The 7,344-nt window shown below is 38.5% G+C and overlaps 1 long non-coding RNA gene across 1 annotated transcript in view; it reads left to right on the top strand.

Moving 5' to 3' along the window:
• The first annotated feature begins 2,743 nt into the window (after positions 1-2,743).
• Positions 2,744-7,344, top strand: part of LOC106725282 — a 10,471-nt gene continuing 5,870 nt past the window's right edge. Inside the window, exons 1-2 of the long non-coding RNA XR_001361145.1 lie at positions 2,744-3,004; positions 6,004-6,007. This is a non-coding gene — a long non-coding RNA (uncharacterized LOC106725282). The remainder of the gene's footprint in view (positions 3,005-6,003; positions 6,008-7,344) is intronic.

The following is a 7,344-nucleotide window of genomic DNA, read 5'->3' on the forward strand; positions in this document are numbered from 1 at the left end:
ATTTAGGTGCTCCTATATTGGGTGCATATATGTTTACCAGGGTTATATCCTCCTTATTGGATGATTCCTTTAGTACTATGTAGTGACTTTTGTTGTCTCTTATGATTGCCTTCATTTTGAATTTTATTTTGTGCAATAAAAGTATCGCTACCCCAGATTTTTTTTTTTATTTGCCTGGAAAATTTTTTTCCATCCCTTCATTCTCATCCTGTGTGTTTTGAGACTGACCAATGTGAGATTGAAAACAATGTATATTCTGTAGCTTTGGGTTGAAATATTCTATAAATGTCAATTAAATCCATCTGATCCAGTGAGTCATTAAGAGTCACTGTTTCTTTATTAATTTTTTTTGTCTGAAAGATCTATCCAGTGATGTCTGTGGGGTATTAAAGTCCCCTACTATGACTGTATTGCTGTCAATCTCTCAAAGTACTCTAGAAGTTTTTTAAAAATACATTTAGGTGCTCCTATATTGGGTGCATATATGTTTACCAGGGTTATATCCTCTTATTGGATTTATTCCTTTAGTACTATGTAGTGACTTTTGTTGTTTCTTATGATTGCCTTCATTTTGAATTTTATTTTGTGCAATAAAAGTATCGCTACCCCAGATTTTTTTTTTTATTTGCCTGGAAAATTTTTTTCCATCCCTTCATTCTCATCCTGTGTGAGTCTTTTGTTCTGAGATGAGTCTCTTGCAAACAGCATATAACTGGGTCATGTTTTTGTATCCATTCAACTGTCCTATGCCTTTGGATTGGAGCATTTAATTCATTTACATTTAAAGTTATTGTTTATAGGTACTTATTTAGTACCAGTTTACTTCTGTATGCCCATGTTTCTCTCTCTCTATTACTTCTCATTATAGCAGTGCCTTTAGCATTTCTTATAGTGGTGGTTTGATGGTGATAAACTCCTTCAGCCTTTTTTTTTCTGGGATGTTCTTTATTTCACCATCTATCTATTTAATAAAAGCCTAAGCGACCATTATGGCAGAATGACCAGAATGACCAGTTGCTGTGATGCACACTGACCACCAGGAGGCAGATGCTCAATGCAGAGTATCACTACCCCAGATTTTTTTTTTTTTATTTCCCTGGAGAATTTTTTTCCATCCCTTCATTCTCATCCTGTGTGACTCTTTTGTTCTGATGTGAGTCTCTTGCAAACAGCATATAACTGGGTCATGTTCTTGTATCCATTCAACTGCCCTATGCCTTTGGATTGGAGCATTTAATTCATTTACATTTAAGGCTATTGTTTATAGGTACTTATTTAGTACCAGTTTACTTCTATATGCCCATGTTTCTCTCTCTCTCTCTATTACTTCTCATTATAGCAGTGCCGTTAGCATTCCTTATAGTGGTGGTTTGATGGTGATAAACTCCTTCAGCCTTTTTTTTTTCTGGGATGCTCTTTATTTCACCATCTATCTACACTAATAAAAGAGAAACATGGTAATTAGCATACGACCGCTACCCTTCCCATTGGCTAATCAGCATATCCTTATCTTTGTCTTTAATTTTTGGCATTTTAATTACTATGTGTTTGGGCATGGGCCTGTTTGGGTTCTTCTTGCTTGGGACTCTCTGTGCCTCCTGAACTTTTATGACTCTTTCCTTCACCAGGTTAGGGAAGGTTTCTGCCATTATTTCTTCAAACATTTTCTCTATCACTTGCTCCCTTTCTTCCCCCTCTGGCCACACCTATTACGGGAATGTTGTTACGTTTCATGTTGTCCCACAGCTCCCTAAAGCTGTCCTCCTGTGTTGTTGTTTTTTTTCTTTTTGGTTTTCTTGGCTGAGTGATTTTTTTTTCTACCCTGTCTTCTAATTCACTGATCTGATCCTCGGCTTCCCCTAATCTGCTGTGTTTTCCTTCCAATGTGTTCTTTATTTGTTCTATGTCATTCTTTACTTCCAACTATTCTTTTTTCATAGTTACTATATCTTTTCTCATGATGTTGAGCATCCTTTCCATCATTATTTATCTATATCAGATAAATGTCTTATCTCCACTTTATTTATCTCTCTTTTTTTTTTGGAGAATTCTCTTCTTCTTTCATTTGGGGATTGTTTTTTTATCTCCCCATTTTGGCTGCCTATTTGAGTTTGTGTCTGTGTATTAGGTAGATTTGCTACAACTCCCAATCTCTAATGCAGGACTATGTCAGATGCTGTTTCTGATTGGCCCTGAGTATCCTGCTTGAGGCTATCAGCAATCACAGCTTTTGGTTTCCTCTTCTGGGGCTGCATGCCTTTGGGAAGGACCAAGATGTGCACCAGGTCTGCTTTTCCTAGCCCCAGGCTCAGAAAGAGATCAGGCAAAGTCTCAAAGCCTCCAGATATCTGCCTCTGCCTGCAGTCTGGTTGTTATCTGCCTTGATTGGACTTAGGCTATGGACCACAGGGTGGGGTGAGAGTTTTTCCAACAGGGTGTGGTGACTGCTTTTTCCCCTGGCCCAAACCACTTGGATAGCAAAGTTCTGTAGGAGAAAGATGTCCTTCACAGCATCAGGGAATGACTCAGCACAGGAAACCAGGGTGGCTGCCCTCTGAGCTCCAACTCCAGAGCCCCCAACCCTGGACTCTCCTCACACAGCTTCAGTACACTCTGCCCTCCTTCTGCCAGAGCACAAGGTGAGTGTCTGCACATGCATATTTGTGCATTGGCCCTTTAAGAGAATGTCTGCAATTCCAATAGTGTTTGGCTGGCATACAGCAACCCTACTGCTTTCCACAGCCAGGTGTTATATGGGCACTTCTCTCAGTTCTGGTGCTCTGGGTTGGAAATCCCAGGTTGGGGTTTAGACTCCAGAGCTCTCAATGGGAACCCCACACAGCTGAGATATCCCTCCGGACCATTAGCTGCTATCTGTAGGAGTCAGGCCACCCCTTTTGCATCTCTGTATTTTCTACCAGACTCTATGTGGTCTCTACTTTCCATCCTTGGCTATCAGGGTTCTCTACAGCGAGTCTTCAGTTGATTTTTCAGGGTGTTTTTTGTTTTGTGTTTTCTTTTTTCTTTTTGCATTTTAATTGTATTTCCAGTTTGGTCTTGGGAGAGTATCAGTGTAGCTTCCACTTACTCTACCACAGTTTTTAATCAATCTTCCTATATATCTGTTGATCTCACTTTGTGTTTCTTCTTTGACCCAGTCACTTTTTAGTAGTATGTTGGTTAACCTCCATATATATGTGGGCTTCTTTATTGCCTTTTTGCAGTTGATTTCTAATCTCAAGGCATCATGGTCAGAGAATATGCATGGTATAATTTCAATCTTCTTGAATTTGTTGAGGCTGGTTTTGTGACCCAACATTTGGTATATCCTTGGGAATGTTCCATGTGCACTGGAGAAGAATGTATAATCTGATGTTCTGGGATGATGGCTCTGTAAATGTCCGTTATGTCCATTTGTTGTAGTGTTTCAGGTAAGGTCGATATTTCTTTATTGATTTTATGTTTTGATGATCTATCTGGAGCTGTCAATGACTATTAAGATACCCAACTATGATTGTGTTATGAGCTGTTTCTCCCTTTAGTTCTGTGAGTAGTTGCTTTATATATTTTGGTGCTCCCTGGTTGAGTTCATATGTATTAAGAAGTGTTATGTTTTCTTGATGTAGTGTCCTCTTTATCATTATAAAGTGCCCATCTTTGACTCTTGTTATCTTTAAATCTATTTTGTCAAATATAAGTATGGCCACACCTGCTTTTCTGTGGATTATATTTGCTTGGAGAATCATTTTTTAAACTTTTACTTTGAATCTACATTTTTTTTTTGCAGCTTAAATGTGTTTCTTTTAGGCAGCATATGGTTGGGTTTTCTTTTTTGACCCACTTTGCTACTCTGTGCCTCTTTATTGGTGAATTCAGACCATTTACATTTAGGGTAATTATTGATGTATGAGGATTTTCTATAGCATTTTATCTTTTGTTTTCTGGTAGCTCTATGTCTCCATTGGTTCTTTTCCTCTGTGTTTCTGTTGCTTTTGTTTGGTGGTTTTCCATACTTATTTCCTGTTTCCTCTTTTTTTTTTTTTAAGTTATGTGTCCTGATTTGGGAATTTTTGTGTATGGTTATCATTAGGATGATAAAAAACAAAGTTGCATACATACAATATGTTTTTCTCTTTTGAGTGCATCTGATCTCCATCCTCCTTTGCCAGTTTAGACCTTTACTTCCTCTTATTATTTTGTTGTCATAAATTATTCCTGTTTATGCTGTAAGTGTGTTGGTGATCTTACTCATAGATTTGTGGCCTTCAATTCTTTGTTTTGGAAAATAACTCCCTTGAGTATTTTCTGCAATGAAGGTTTTCTGGTGATAAAACCCCTCACTTCTATATGTCTGGGAATGTCTTTATTTCTCCTTCATATTTAAAGAATAATTTGCTGGATATATTATTTGCGCTGGTAATTTCTCTCTTTCAGGCATTTCAATATTTGGTTCCACTCTCTACTGGTTTGTAGAGTTTCTTCTTAGAAGTTGGATAAAATTTGGATGGGCTTTCCTTTGTAGGTCACTTCCTTCTTTTCCCTGGCTGCTTTGAGAATTTTTCTTTGTAACTAATTTTTGACAGTTTTAATAAAATGTACCTTGGAGAGGGTCTCTTTGGATTGAGGTAACTAGGTGTTCTGTTTGCTTCTTGGATTCAAGAATCTTGTTATTCTCATAGATTTGGGAAATTCTCATTCACCATTTATTTGAAGACGCTCTCTATTCCCTCTCTTCTTCGTTTGGTATGCCTATTATTCTTATTTTCTTTAAAAATATATATATATATTTCAGAGAGGAAGGGAGAGATAGAAACATCTATGATGAGAGAGAATCATTGATTGGCTGCCTCCTGCACACCCCCTACTGGGGATCAAGCCCACAACCCAGGCATGTGCTCTGACCAGGAATCGAATTGTGACCTTCTGGTTCATAGGTTGATGCTCAATCACTGAGCCACACCAGTTGAGCTTTTGAGCTTTATTGCTTTTTCTGGTGGAGTTAGATAGTTCTCATAGAGCTTCTTTTCTTCCTTCCTCCCTCCCTCTTTCTTTCTTTCTTTCTTTCTTTCTTTCTTTCTTTCTTTCTTTCTTTCTTTCTTTCTTTCTACATGCAGATCTCTATCTTCTTTCCTATCTTCAATGTCACTAATCCTTTCCTCCATCTGGTTGGTTCTGTTTTCTATGCTCAGTAGTTCACTCCAAATATCCTTAATTGCTTCATTTCCAAGATTTATGATTGGTTCTTTTTTTAATGTTTCAATCTCTTTGGTAAAATACAAACAGTCTTCGGGTTATGTCGGACGCGTCAGACATCGTTTCGTGGTTACGTCACCATCTCCCATTTATTTATATATAAAAAAATTCCGTCATTTCAACATATGTATATATGTGCTTCATGTTTCTTATTATTTATTTACCACAGCTAAAGGTCAGGGATTGTTATCTTTCTTTTAAATTTTTTTACTGTTTCACTTCATTACTATTGTGTATGTGCTCCATGTGAGTGACATAGGTGCTTATGTAGGTGGGTTCTGACTTACGGCAAAAATCACATTACCTCGTGCCATAGGAACGGATCTCTCACGTAACCCGAGGACCTGCTGTATCAACTCTATAGAGGCAGTAGGTATATTAGTGGAGCTGGTCACCTGCTCCTGGCTTCAGGGCTGCATCCTTGGCTACTAGTATCTGAGCTTTCCTCCCTTATTGCCTTCCCACTGACTCCCAGTTGCCCACCTTTAGTGTTGATGTTCTTTGTGAACGGTGATGCTGAGATGAGCTCGGCGTGCAGGATTGAGTTTAGAGAAGCAGAGGGCTATTGCTAGTCAGGCAAGTAGCAAAGCCCCCAAAGCTCTCATGGCTTTTATTTGGGGAGTACAGCAAATAACAATGGAGTACAGCAAGTGACAATGATTAACAGGCATGCTTATGGGATCATCTAAGCTAAGTTATACATTACACTATTAATTTCCTATGTTATACAAAGACTCTTTCCACCTGCAGCAGTGTACCCTCTCTTGAACTTTTCCATGCCCTCATGGACTATTTATCACCTCAAGGAAAGTTCTGCCTCTGAACAATAAGTCTTGCTTGCAAGACTTTGTTCTGACGTGGCCCGCTTGCAGGCTCCCACCTTTTTTTTGGCAGAACATCCTCTTCTAGTTAACTTCTATCCGCTTGACCAGCTACATGTAAATATGAAGGAACTAGTTCATTGGATCTTATTAGAAGACAGCATTAATCACTTAAACTTTTAGGTAAATGTCATATTTCTATCAATATAGAAACACATTTTAATGTTTTAAATTTAGTAAATAAAAATATTGATATAATCTTACAAACCTTCAGCCATTTTGATGAGTGTGCAGTGTAATAATTATAGTTTAATTTGCATTTCTTTAAATATTAATTTCATTGAACATATTTTCATAACTTTGTTGGCCAGTTTTTGGTGACAGATTTGTTCAAAGATTTTGTCCATTTTTATAGTTGATTGGCTATTTTTTCTTATTGATTTATAGAAGTTATTCCTATATTTATTTGTTGGTTATAAATAGGAATCGCATATCAGTTCTTCAAGTCTGTGTCTTGCCTTCTCATTTGTAGTGGTATTTTCTAAAGAACAGCAGTTCTTAATTTAATAAAGCCACATTTATCAATCTTTTTCTTTACACTTATTGTCTTTGTGTTCTGTTTAGAAATCTTTCCCTATCCAAGAATTGTGAAGATATTTGTCTCCATTATCTTTTGTGGGGCTTTTTGTTTTGTTTTGTGTTTTATGTGCATATTTATGGTCCACCTGGAATTGATTTTCTTTAATGGTGGACAGAAAATCAGGTTATGATATCAATCTATTTATATAAAAACCCTGGGTGTAACGTCATGACTCGAGGCTCGACCAACCAGAAGGAAGTCAGTCCTGCAGGGGTTTCTTGGCAATGGCTGTGCCCTCCCCGAGCAGTTTCCCGGAGCTGTTTCCCATGAGGGCAAGGTTTAAGGCAGGAAACGGCCCTCAGAGCGTGGAGGCATATCTTTATAAAGTGTGCCGCGCCAGCATGGCCAAGGGTGAACCTGAGTGGGGGCGGCTGAAAGGCTTAGAAAAGACAGACAAGAGAATGAAAGCTGGGTCTCCGTGGGACGCTGCTTCTCTGACAGACAGCGACCACGCCCACAGCCGTGTCTTTATTTTATAGCAGATGCCTTGAGGCAAACTAAGGGCATGATCAAGATGTTTACAACATTCTCCTGGGAGGGTGAACCGTGGGGGCGGCTGAAAGGCTTAGAAAAGACAGACAAGAGAATGAAAGCTGGGTCTCCGTGGGACGCTGCTTCTCTGACAGCAGA

The sequence above is a fragment of the Myotis brandtii genome, unplaced genomic scaffold, assembly GCF_000412655.1.
Source record: "Myotis brandtii unplaced genomic scaffold, ASM41265v1 scaffold152, whole genome shotgun sequence".
Taxonomy (NCBI): Eukaryota; Metazoa; Chordata; class Mammalia; order Chiroptera; family Vespertilionidae; genus Myotis; species Myotis brandtii.